Below are 13,588 nucleotides of genomic sequence, written 5' to 3'. Positions count from 1 at the left end.
AAAATAAAAAATAGGAAAAAAATTGACTACGTAAAACTATGATATTTTCTGTGGCAAAAGGTGCTATCAACAATGTCAATTCATTATAATTTGGGGTGAAATATTTGCAAAGCCAATCAGAGAAGTGCTCTTCAGATTGACAGGAAAGAGATAACTCAATGGCAAAATATGGCAGAGAATGTGAATAGACAAGTTGTAAAAAGAGCAAATCCAAGTGGCTGGTGGGCCTATAAAAAAAAATGTTTAGCCTTGGTAGTTGTTGGGGAATACAGATTAAAGTCATAAAGAGATAACTGTATGTGATCAAACTGACAAATAGCAGGAATGCTTTTTGTTATCCCAGCAAAGGTTCTTATACCCCACTGGTGGAAACATTATGATTTATGTAATGATTTACAGCTCTTTCGAAAAGCAATCTGGTAACATATCTATTATAACTTAAAATACTTATGCCACTTTGGGGAATCTTCTCTTAGAAGTAAAACCCCAATACATAAAGGAGAGATGAACATGTATATTTATTATAAAATTGTTCCTACTGGCAATAAAACACTAGAATCAAAATAAATGCCCATCAATAGGGAAACTGAAAGGGGAGAGACTAATATATCCATTCCACGGAATGTTTATAAAGCCATTAAGGTGGACAAATTAAACAATGCTAGTGGACTTGAATAGAATTCCACAATGTTTTCTTGAGCAAAAAAAGTACAAGTAAGTGTGTAAAATATGAGCCTGTTTTTGCAAATCAGTGACAAAATTCCTCTAGGTGTTTGAGTGATAAACATGTATCCATATATATTTGTGTATGATTTTCTATGCATGGAGTATACATTGGGTTGGGGGGAAGTGGGTGATGCAGGTTGGTTATGAGAAAGTTAGGGAAAATGAAAACCAAATAGAAAAAAATATATAAATGAACCAAGTATGATATCTCAAATGTGTGATTAAGTAAAATTATTTGAGTGGGGAGCTAGAACTCTGCTAATTTATGGAGATGTTTGTGGTATATTGTTAAGTGAAAAAGGCAAATTGCAGAATAATATGAATCTATTTTTTTAAAAAAAGTAAAACCCCTGTGTGTATATATATGCATGTATGTTTCTATGAACAAAGAAAAGTATGGATGGATATACAGCAAGGTGTTAATTAACATTGGTTACCTTGGTGGGGGGAAGGGAAAAATAAGCAGTTGTTTAATTTATATATCTTTGTATTGTTTTACTTGTTACAAATATATTACTTTTGTAACTTAAAAAAATAAAGGGGGGAAATGTTTCAAAATGCAGGAAGCATTGTAAGTGTTTCTGTTTTCTGACAAGATGGCACCCTGACCTGGTCTACTGTCATTCCTCCAGCTCAGTCCTTTGGCTGTCACCAAAGTAGAAGTAAATGTCTAGGTTGTTACCTGTGCTTCTGAAGAGCAAAAGTAAATACTTTAGAAACTCCCAAGTAGAGAGAGGCTTTTTGTTTTTAATTTGAAATAATTTTTGATTTATTAAAAAGTTGCAAAAAACAGTTCTTAGTCTTCATCCAGTTTCTCCTAATGTTAACATCTTATATAATCTTAGTATAATTATCAAAACCAGGAAATTAACATTGATAGAAACTAGTAATTAAACTACAGTCCTTGCCACTGATATCTAGTCCAAGATCCAGCCCAGATCTCGTGGTGCATTTACCTGTTATTTCTCTTCAGTCTCCTCTAATTTGTGACAGTTCCTCAGTCCTTTCTTGTATTTCATGACTTAGACACTTTTTTTCTTTTTAAAGAATACTGGCCAGTTATTTTGTAGAATAGTCCTAAATTTGGGTTTGATTCAGTATTTTCTCTGATTACATTAAGGGTATGCATAAATACTACATAAGTAATGTATCCTCAGAGCATAATACCAGAGGATACACGGTGTTGATGTGTCTTGGTGATGTCACCACTGATCATATGGTTAAGATGCTCTTAGATTTCCTCATTTTAAAGGTACTATTTCTTCCTTTGTAGTTAATAAATCTCTTGGGCCAGATAATTTGCAGAGAGTTTTTTAAAAATACATTCTAGCAGGTCCTAGCTCCAGAGATTCTGTTTGATTAGCTCTGGCTAAGGCTTCAAGCATCCGTAGTAATTCTGATGGGCAGACAAGAGTGGACTTTGGATGTGGGTCACACAGCTAATCGTTAGCCCTTAAACAGAGCATCATCCTCACAGAGGAGATAGTAATGAGAAACACTGAATTATGAAATTTATGAATACTGGTCTTTAGTAACATAGGTGTGTTAGTTATCTCGTGCTACCTAACAAATTATCAGAAACTTAATAGCTTAAAGCAACACACATTTATTATCTTACAGTTTATCTGTCAGGAGTCCAGATATGGCTTAGCTAGGTCTCTGATTCAGGATCTTACAAGGCTGTAGTCAGGTATTGGCCAGAACAGTGGTCTCATCTGATCCTCAACTGGGGAAGGATCTGCTCACAAGATCACATGGTTAGACTTAGGGCCTCAGTCAGTTGCTGGCTGTGGGCCAGAGGCTACCCCCAGTCCCTTGCCATATGGGCCTCTCTGAAGTCCAGCTCTCTAGAGAGGGTAAGGGGCTGTACATGGAGTTGTTAATTGATCATGCCTATGTGAGGAAGCCTCCATAAAAATTACAACAGTATGGGGTTTGGAGAGTTTTCAGGTTGATGACATCCACACACTAGGAGGGTGACATACCCCAACTCCACAGGACAGAGAAGCTCCTGCACTTGGGAACTTCCCAGACCTAGTCCTATGGATCTTTCTGTCTGGATGTTCATCTATATCCTTTATCATATCTTTTTATAATAAACTGGTAAACAGCAAGTAAACTTTTTTCTAAGTTCTGTAAGCGGCTCTAGCAAATTAATCAAATCTTAGGCGGGCATCTTGGGAACTTCCACGTTACAGCTGATGGGTCAGAAGCACAAGTAACAACCTAGAATTGTAATTGCTATCTGAAGTATCCGTGGGGGTGGTGAGGAGACAGTCATGTTGGGACTGAGCCCTTAACTTATGAGACGTGGTGCTATCTCCAGGTAGTGTCAAAATTGAGTTAAATTGTAGGCCTTCAGCTGGTGTCACAGAACTGCTTAGAGTGGGGAAAATCCCCATATATTGGATGTCAGAAATTTTATGAATGTGGTAGTATTGTGAGAGTAAAGGAGAAACACGAGGAGAACAGACATTTTTCCTATATACCTTGTAAACAGCGAAGAGCCTGTTGTATTCCAGTAAAGGAACCTAAAATTTTAGTGTACATGAGAAGTGCTAGAGAATCATTTCTCTTACACTCTCAACTTCTTGTTGGTTCCACTTTACCCCAAAGATACAGACTTGGTGAAGAGAAGGGCCATATGCACCCCAATGTTCATAGCAGCTCTGTCCACAATAGCTAAATCGTGGAAGGAGCCTAGATGCCCTTCAACAGATGACTGGATTAAGAAGTTGTGGTCCAAATGGAATATTACTCAGCTATCAGAAAGAACGAGTTCTTAACATTTGCTGCAACATGGACCGCACTGGAGGAGATAATGCTAAGTGAAATAAGTCAAGCAGAGAAAGACAATTATCATATGATTTCTCTCATCTATGGAACATAAGAACTAGGAAGATTGGTAGGGGAAGAAAGGGATAAAGAAAGGGGGGTAATCAGAAGGGGGAATGAAGCATGAGAGATTATGGACTCTGAGAAACAAACTGAGGGCTTCAGAGGGGAGGGGGTGGGGGAATGGGTTAGGCTGGTGATGGGTAGTAAGGAGGGCACGTATTGCATGGTGCACTGGGTGTCATACACAACTGATGAATCATCGAACTTTACGTCAGAAACCAGGGATGTACTGTATGGTGACTAATAATATAATAAAAAAACATTAAAATTAAAAAAAATTTTAAAAATTAAAAAAAGAAATATGTTGCATTTATATACACCAAAAATGAAGAAACAGAGAAATTAAGAAAATAATCCATTTTAAATTGCCTCAAAAAGCATAAGATACCTAGGAATAAATCTAACCAAAAAGGTAAAGGACTTATAGTTTGGAAACTATAATAAAAAAAATTGATTAAAGAAATTGAGAGACAAAGAAATGAAATGACAGCCCATGATCATGGATTGAGAGAACAAATACTATTAAAATGTCTGTACTGCCCATAGCAATCTGCACATTTAAAGCAATCCCTATCAAAATACCACAAGCTTGATTTCAAGCTATACTGTAAAGCTGTGATCACCAAGACAGCATGGTACTGGCACTAAAACAGACACATAGACCAATGGAACAGAATAGAGAACCCAGAAATAGACCCTTGGCTCTATGGGCAACTAATCTTTGATAAAGCAGGAAAAAACATGTGGTGGAAAGAAGACAGTCTCTTCAATAAATGGTGCTGGGAAAATTGGACAGCTACATGCAAAAGAATGAAACTTGACCACTCTCTCACACCATACACAAAGATAAACTCCAAATGGATGAAAGACCTCGATGTGAGACAGGAATCCATCAAAATCCTAGAGGAGGACATAGGCAGCAACCTCTATGACATCGGCCAAAGCAACATTTTTCATGACACATCTCCAAAGGCAAGAGAAACAAAAGAAAAAATGAACTTGTGGGACTTCATCAAGATAAAAACTTCTGCACAGCTAAGGAAACAGTCCAAAAAACTAAGAGGCAGCCCACGGAATGGGAGAAGATATTTGCAAATGACACTACAGATAAAAGGCTGGTATGCAAGATCTATAAAGAACTTCTCATAGAAATAGAAGGAAAGCTACCAATCTCATTCTACGAGGCCAATATTACCTTGATCCCCAAACCAGGCAAAGACCCCATCAAAAAGAAGAATTACAGACCGATTTCCCTAATGAATATGGACGCCAAAAACCTCAACAAGATCCTGGCTAATAGAATCCAACAGTACATTAAAAGGATTATCCATCATGACCAAGTGGGATTCATCCCTGGGATGCAAGGGTGGTTCAACATTCGCAAATCTATCAGTGTCTTAGATTTTATCCAGAAGGAAAAATTCAAAAATCATATGATTCTCTCAATAGATGCAGAAAAACATTTGACAAAATACAGCATCCTTTCCTGATTAAAACCCTGCAGAGTGTAGGGATAGAGGGTACATTCCTCAATCTCATAAAAACCATCTATGAAAAGCCTACAGCAAATATCATTCTCAATGGGGAAAAGCTGGAAGCCTTTCCCTTAAGATCAGGAACACGACAAGGATGTCCACTCTCACCACTACTATTGAACGTAGTACTAGAAGCCCTTGCAACAGCAATCAGACGACAAAAAGGGATAAAAGGTATCCAAATTGGCAAAGAAGAAGTAAAAATGTCTCTCTTTGCAGATGACATGATACTCTATGGAAAACCCAAAAGAATCCATGCCCGAACTATTAGAAGTTATAGAGCAATTCAGTAATATGGCGGGATACAAAATCAATGCTCAGAAATCAGTTGCATTTCTATACACGAATAACGAGACCAAAGAAAGAGAAATTAGGGAATCCATCCCATTTACAATAGCACCAAAAACCATACGTGACCTTGGAATTAACTTAACCAGAGACGTAAAGGACCTATATTCTAGAAACTACAAATCACTCTTGAAAGACATTGAGGAAGACACAAAAAGATGGAAAAATATTCCATGCTCATGGATCAGAAGAATTCACATAGTTAAAATGTCCATGTTACCCAGAGCAATCTACACTTTCAGTGCTATCCCGATCAAAATACCGAGGACATTTTTCAAAGAACTGGAACAAATAGTCCTTAAATTGGTATGGAACCAGAAAAGGCCCTGAATCGCCAAGGAACTGTTGAAAAGGAAAAAAAAAGCTGAGGGCATCACAATGCCGGATTTCGAGCTGTACTACAAAGCTGTGATCACAAAGACAGCATGGTACTGGCGCAAAAACAGACACATAGACCAGTGGAACAGAATAGAGAATCCAGAAATGGACCCTTGGGTCTTTTGGCAACTAATCTTTGATAAAGCAGGAAAAAACATCCAGTGGAAAAAAGACAGTCTCTTCAATAAATGGTGCTGGGAAAATTGGACAGCTACATGCAAAAGAATGAAACTTGACTACTCCCTCGCACCATACACAAAGATAAACTCCAAATGGATGAAAGACCTCGATGTGAGACAGGAATCCATCAAAATCCTAGAGGAGGACATAGGCAGCAACCTCTATGACGTCGGCCAAAGCAACATTTTTCATGACACATCTCCAAAGGCAAGAGAAACGAAAGATAAAATGAACTTGTGGGACTTCATCAAGATAAAAAGCTTCTGTACAGCCAAGGAAACAGTCCAAAAAACTAAGAGGCAGCCCATGGAATGGGAGAAGATATTTGCAAATGATGCTACAGCTAAAAGACTGGTATCCAAGATCTACAAAGAACTTCTCAAACTCAATATGCGAGAAACAAATAAACAAATCATAAAATGGGCAGAAGATATGAACAAACACTTTTCCAATGATCACATACAAATGGCTAACAGACAGATGAAAAAATGTTCAAAATCATTAGCCATCAGGGAAATTCAAATCAAAACCACACTAAGATATCACCTTGGTCCAGTTAGAATGGCAAAAATTGACAAGGTGGGAAACAACATTTGCTGGAGAGGATGTGGAGAAAGGGGATCCCTCCTACATTGTTGGTAGGAATGCAAGTTGGTACAGCCACTCTGGAAAACAGTGTGGAGGTCCCTTAAAAAGTTTAAAATAGAGCTACCCAATGACCCAGCCATTGCACTTCCGGGTATTTACCCCAAAGATACAGACGTAGTGAAGAGAAGGGCCATATGCACCTCAATGTTCATTGCAGCATTGTCCACAATAGCTAAATCGTGGAAGGAGCCAAGATGCCCTTCAACAGACGAATGGATAAAGAAGATGTGGTCCATATATACGATGGAATATTACTCAGCCATCAGAAAGAACGATTACCCAACATTTGCAGCAACATGGACAGGACTGGAGGAGATTATGCTAAGTGAAATAAGTCAAGCAGAGAAAGACAATTTTCATATGATTTCACTCATTTATGGAACATATGAAATAGGAAGATCAGTAAGAGAAGGAAGGTAATAATGAAGGGGAGGTAAACAGAAGGGGGAATGAACCATGAGAGACTGTGGACTCTGGGAAACAGACTGAGGGCTTCAGAGGGGAGGAGGGGTGGGCGATTGGGATAGGCCGGTGATGGGTAGTAAGGAGTGCACATATTGCATGGTGCACTGGGTGTTATATGCAAATTAATGAATCATGGAACATTGCATCAAAAACTGGGGATGTACTGTATAGTGACTAATATAATAAATTAAAAATTATTTTAAAAAACCCCTAAGGATGTACTTATGGTGAGTAACATAACAAAATAAAATTATTATAAAAAAAATTTAAAAAAAACTTAGTTTGAAGCTAATTAAATTAAAAACAAGGCAGTGGAATTGGGGGTGACAAATTGGCCTGAAAATATGGATGCCACAGATTTCCAGTTAAAATAGTAATATGACCCAAGATAAAACAGGAGCTTCTAAGAATTAAAATTGAGTATATAAACTCTAACTTATAGAGGGGTGTTTAGCCCTGCTACTTCTCCATTTGACAGCCTAATTTTGCCTGCCTTAAACCCAGAAGAAAATAAATACATAAATAAATATATAAATAAAGCATAAGTACATAACATGAATGAATGATACCTCATGGTGAATCTACTACAACTTTAATGCTGTGGTCCCACCCATTAGAGGCCCCATACCCAATATCCAGTATTATTAAAACTGATTCTATTCAATCAATAACTGGTAAATATTTTGCTCTTATAGATTTGACTAACATGTTCTGTTTAATGCCTATTTCAACAGCCTCTCACTTCCAGTTTGTCTTTGCCTCCACAGGGACATTATAAATCTTTTCCAGGCTACCCATGGGGTACCTCAACAGCTTTGTTATCACAAACTTGGCAGACAAAAATCTTAACTGTATCTGCCTTTCTCTAAGAGCACAAGTATGGCACTACATTAATAGCATACTCCTGCAAGGAGATTCATTTGACACACTCATTACAGACATAGAAGTCCAACATGTTTTAGTCCTTTTTGGGTTCTGGTGGCAACATAAGTCCTCATTTATAAATTTTACTTTATCTAATTGATGTTGCCATGGATAAATCAGCTTGCCTTAAATGGGGCTCTCTTCAACAAATGGCTTAAAAACCTCCAAGTTAAAATCAATAGCCACTCTTGTTAGTGTCCTCAGAGATTTCATCACCATAGAGGCTTTGGTAACTTCTTCTCATGCCTCCTGGAGTCTGTGGACCACTTATAATGGCCATAAGTTATCCAAGGACTTCTGATCAAGAAACTGCTCATCTTGGCCTCATGCTATACGCCATTAAGTCAATCAGAGGCTGGCTACATACTGGGCTCTCCTAGAAAGAAAGGCTCTCACAGACCCTGAGGCTGTGACCCTCCTTACCCAGCTTCTCATTATGCTTTGGGTCATGGAAACAAGCTTGGCACAGCTACTGAGACCTCCTTAAGACAGGGGGAGCCAAATGGCTAACATATGCCTCCTGCGGGAGAGCTGGACTCCTCTGTCCTTAGTCCCTTGCCTGATACCATGGTGCTGAAGGAAGTCTCCCTCTCTATGACCCCCTCACTACTTAGGAGCCCTTGGGATCAACTGAATAGTAATGAGAGTTTGTAGACTATACAGATAACACTGTTAATCATCTTATGTGATGGAACTCAGTGTAATGTTGCTGTTTCCCATCCCTTGGCCAGGATTTCCTCCATAAATGATAGGACCCAAGGGACAAAACACTTGGGCAAACTTCAGGCAGTCATCCTTAGCATTGGATGTCCTGGCCAACAAATGGCTTCGTCTTCACATTCATTACAGACTACCTGTCAATTGCTTAAAAAGTATTCCTTTCAAGGTAGTGTCTGTTGCTTCACAGATACCCAAGATATAAATCAGTATTACACTTGGCTTTACATATCCTAAGACCACAATAGAAGGCCTCGCCAGGACACCTTATTTCTTTCAGAGTTCTAGGCATTACTGATAGTAACTAAGGCATATAATTCACTTCTCAGAATGCACAATGCTGGGCTCTCGAAAGAGGCATTCAACAGAACTTTCATGTCCCAGATAGGTCCCAGATAGTTTAACTGAGACACAATGGTGTCCTCAAACAACTCCTTTTCAAATTCTAGTCTGACAAATATACCCCTAAATGGGCCTCTTTCTTGCCCTGGGCCTTAATCTCTTAATTCAAGGTTCCTTGGCCAATTTATACCTCATACCAACTCTAAAAACTTTCTCATCCCTGTTTCTTATACTTAAAAGGGAAATGTGGGGCACCTGGGTGACTCAGTCAGTCTGATTTCAGCTCAGGTCATGATCTCAGGGTTGTGAGATCGAGCCCCACTTTGGGCTTTGCACTGGGCATGGAGCCTGCTTAAGATTCTCTCTCTCCCTCTCCTCTGCCCCTCTCCCCACCTACCTCTCAAAAAAATAAAAAATAAAAATAAAAAATAAATAAAAGGGAAATGTGTCTCATCTCCATGTATATAAAGACTCATTATATATGAGGTCCTTTAATAACGTCTCTCCCTGTCTTTTTTTTTTTTAGATTTTATTGATTTATTTGAGAGAGGGAAAGAGCACATGTGGGGGGAGGGGCAGATGGAGAGAGAGAAGCAGACTCCCCACTGAGCATGGAGCCTGACATGGGGCTTGATCCCAGGATCCTAGGATAATGACCTGAGCTGAAGGTAGATGCTTAACTGACTGAGCCACCCAAGTGCCCCTCTCCCTGTCTTTATACATTTTTTATGATGCTGTAAGCACTGGAGGCCTGTTTGAGGGCACAAACCCTTCTGAGACCCATTAACCATAGACTGTTTCATGGGCCAGCTATCTGATAATCTGACATGGGAGCCATGTGAGCTAAATTTCCAGCATAAAACAAAAAACCTGCCAAGTGCAGCTATACAACATTCTGTTGTCTTATTACTATTGGTCTGGGTGATTTCACTGGTTTACAGTTCAGAGGCCCCAACCCTCCAAAAAAGCCACACTTTCAATAAAACATGGCAAATGCTAAGATTCACATCAATTCAAGTAGGTACACACTTAGGAAGGTCATCTCAGTCCCACATCCCAGATGATATCACTTCGGTCCAGAAGCTTTCTGCTGTAGATGACATCACCTTAAATGACATCACCCCAGCCCAAGACCAACATGATTTTTTCCCCTCACTGAAGATAGCTTTGCCCAGGACACCAAAACCTTCACTCCAGTGACACCTATGGACTGCCTCTCCTAAGGCAATGTCCTAAGGATATTTACCGTTTTTCTTGCTTGATATTAGGAATCCAATTATGTATCCTGAGCTCACTGTATGTTTAGCTCATTACCTTCATATACTCTTTGCTTCCTGCCACAACTGACACCTCTAGAGTTCCATGTGTAAAGGGAAATCTGGTAGAAGTCACTACTATTTGTGTCATTCTAAAAATTAATGGACATTATTGCTTTCCCCAGGAGGCACCCACCTCATAGTAGTCAATTCCTTGATTCCCAGAGAGAGGACCACTCACTCCCCAGTGCTTTCTCCTGCTATCCCACCTCCAACTTTACACCCTAACTATCTGCCCTACATCTCCAACCATAACTACTTGGTTACATATAAATACTACTAATTGTTACATATACTTCACTAAATTATCAGTTCATATCCTCCAACGACATGACCAGTGGGCCTGAAACCTTGAACCACAAAATACACTGAGATACCATTGTCAAAAAATACATGTACATATATATTTGCCTAGGTATATATACTTTCTATGATTTTGAATAGCTTGGATAGTTCATATGAATGTAATATAGTATTTGTTCTCTTGCAACTGCCTTATTTCACTTAGCATAATGTCTTTCAGTTTCATCCATGTTATAGCATGTGACAGGATTTCCTTCTTTCTTAAGGCTACATAAAATTCCATTGTATGTAGATACCATATTTTCGTTATCCATTCATCTATCAGTGGACACTTGAGTTCTTTTAATTCATTGAGCATCCTTATGATGGTAATTTTGAATTCTTTGGCAATTCATATCTCTATTTAGGTTTGGCTTTTTAAAGATTTAATTGGTTCCTAAATGTGTCATTGTTGCCTGCTTCTTGTATGTTTTGTTATGTTTGTTGTGGGGATTCAGCATCTGAAGAATCAGTCAACTGTCTCAGACTTTGTGGTCTCCTTTACTACGGGCAAGACTTTTCCCACATAGCCTGGCTAGAGATTCTGGAGACCTCTCAAGCCTTCTTTGGACATGCATCCTTCCAGGGCTTGTGTGTGTAATCGCTTTGAATAGGTTTACTGGTTTCTACTCAGAAGCTCCCCCTTGTGTCTGCCTACGATATTGCAGCATACCTGTGAGACAGTAAATCATGGTCTGGGGCTCCTCCTAGTATTAGCGGTACTCTAGACACTAGCCCACAATTGATATCTTTATTCTCAGAAATGCCCTCAACCTGTCACTACATTCCTGTCAGTACTTAGATACAAGCAAGACAAACACGGGTTCCCTTGGGTAGCCCCCTAAAAGTCACTTAGAGAAACATTCTACTTCTGTCCATCCCCAAAGAGAAGATGAGAATTGGGGATTTCCAATCAAATGTGCCTTGGTTTGGGGGCAGGTAGGGACGTTCTTATGAAAGGGAACAGGGAGTATTACAAACTTCCTACCAGGCTTCTATGCCTTTAGCCTTGTGCTTGCCTGGGGTGTCAGAATCTCCTGACTGGTTTCTGGATTTCTGTTATTTAAATCTTTGTCTTTCTATACCACCATCTTGCTGATGTTACCTTGTGTGCAAGTTTCTGTGTGATTACAAGTTTCAACTAGCTTGTAAACAGCAAGGAGCACAATTACTGGATTGTATGCTAAGAATATGTTTTGTTTGCAAGAAACTGCCAAACTGGGGCGCCTGGGTGGCTCAGTCGTTAAGCGTCTGCCTCCGTGATCCTGGCGTTCTGGGATTGAGCCCCACATCAAGCTCCCTGCTCAGCTGGGAGCCTGCTTCTTCCTCTCCCACTCCCCCTGCTTGTGTTCCCTCTCTCGCTGGCTGTCTCTGTCAAATAAATAAATAAAATCTTTAAAAAAAAAAAAACCTGCCAAACTGTCTTCCAAAATGGCTGTAACCATTCTGTACTCCCATTAACAATAAATGAGGGTTCTTGTTGTCCCACATCCTAGCCAGCATTTGGTGTTGCCAGTGTTTTGGATTTTAGCCATTCTCACAAGTGTGTATTGGTATTTCATTGTTCTAATTTACAATTTTTCATGACTTGATATTGAGCATCTTTTTGTATGTTTGTTTGCCATCTGTGTATCTTCTTTGGTGAGATGTCCAGATCTTTGCCCATTTTTAAAAGTAGGTTGTTTCCTTAATGTTGAATGTTAAGAATTCTTTGTATGTTTTGGATATTAATCCTTTATCAGATATGTCTTTCGCAAATGTTTTCTTCTAGTGTATGGCTTGTCTTCTCATTCTCTGAACAGTGTCTTTTGCAGAGTAGAAGTTTTTAACATTTTAATGAAGTATAGCTTATCAATCATTTGTGGATCATGATTTCCGTGTTGTATCTAAAAAGTTTGCCAAAAAAACCCCACAAAAAAACCAAAAACAGAAACCCCAAACATTTTCCAAGCATATATACTTCTCAAAGATGTTAACAGCAATTAGGAGCAAACAGGGTTTCATGTTCAAATTAGTTTGGATTATGCACATATAAACCAGTTAAATGGGAGTTTTGTCTTTTTTTTTTTTTTTTTTTTTAATTTTTTTTTTTAAGATTTTTTTTTTATTTATTTATTCGACAGAGAGAGAGACAGCCAGCGAGAGAGGGAACACAAGCAGGGGGAGTGGGAGAGGAAGAAGCAGGCTCATAGCGGAGGAGCCTGATGTGGGGCTCGATCCCATAATGCCGGGATCACGCCCTGAGCCGAAGGCAGACGCTTAACCGCTGTGCCACCCAGGCGCCCCTGTCTTTTGTTTTTTTAACTGCATTTTTTAAAAAGATTTTATTTATTTATTCGACAGAGATAGAGACAGCCAGCAAGAGAGGGAACACAAGCAGGGGGAGTGGGAGAGGAAGAAGCAGGCTCATAGCAGATCCCATAACACCGGGATCACGCCCTGAGCCGAAGGCAGACGCTTAACCGCTGTGCCACCCAGGCGCCCCTTAACTGCATTGTTTTGATATGATGCTGTGCATGGTGAGATGTGGGATTAGAAGGTTATAATAGTTAAGATGGAGACATGGTACTTGGAGGAGGTAACTCATAAAGTCACTCATTACATCCACATTGGTTTTAGTAGAACATATAACATTATGTTTTTAATAAAAAATATTTTACAAAAGATGATGCTGGGACTTGCTCAAATTCTCAATTGTTATGGAGTTTAGATATACAAACTCCAGAATTGCCACAGAATTATCTTTCGCTGCATTTCAAGAATCCCTCA

This window comes from Ursus arctos, unplaced genomic scaffold (assembly GCF_023065955.2).
Source record: "Ursus arctos isolate Adak ecotype North America unplaced genomic scaffold, UrsArc2.0 scaffold_19, whole genome shotgun sequence".
Lineage (NCBI taxonomy): Eukaryota > Metazoa > Chordata > Mammalia > Carnivora > Ursidae > Ursus > Ursus arctos.
Note: the sequence above shows the minus strand (reverse complement) of the source record.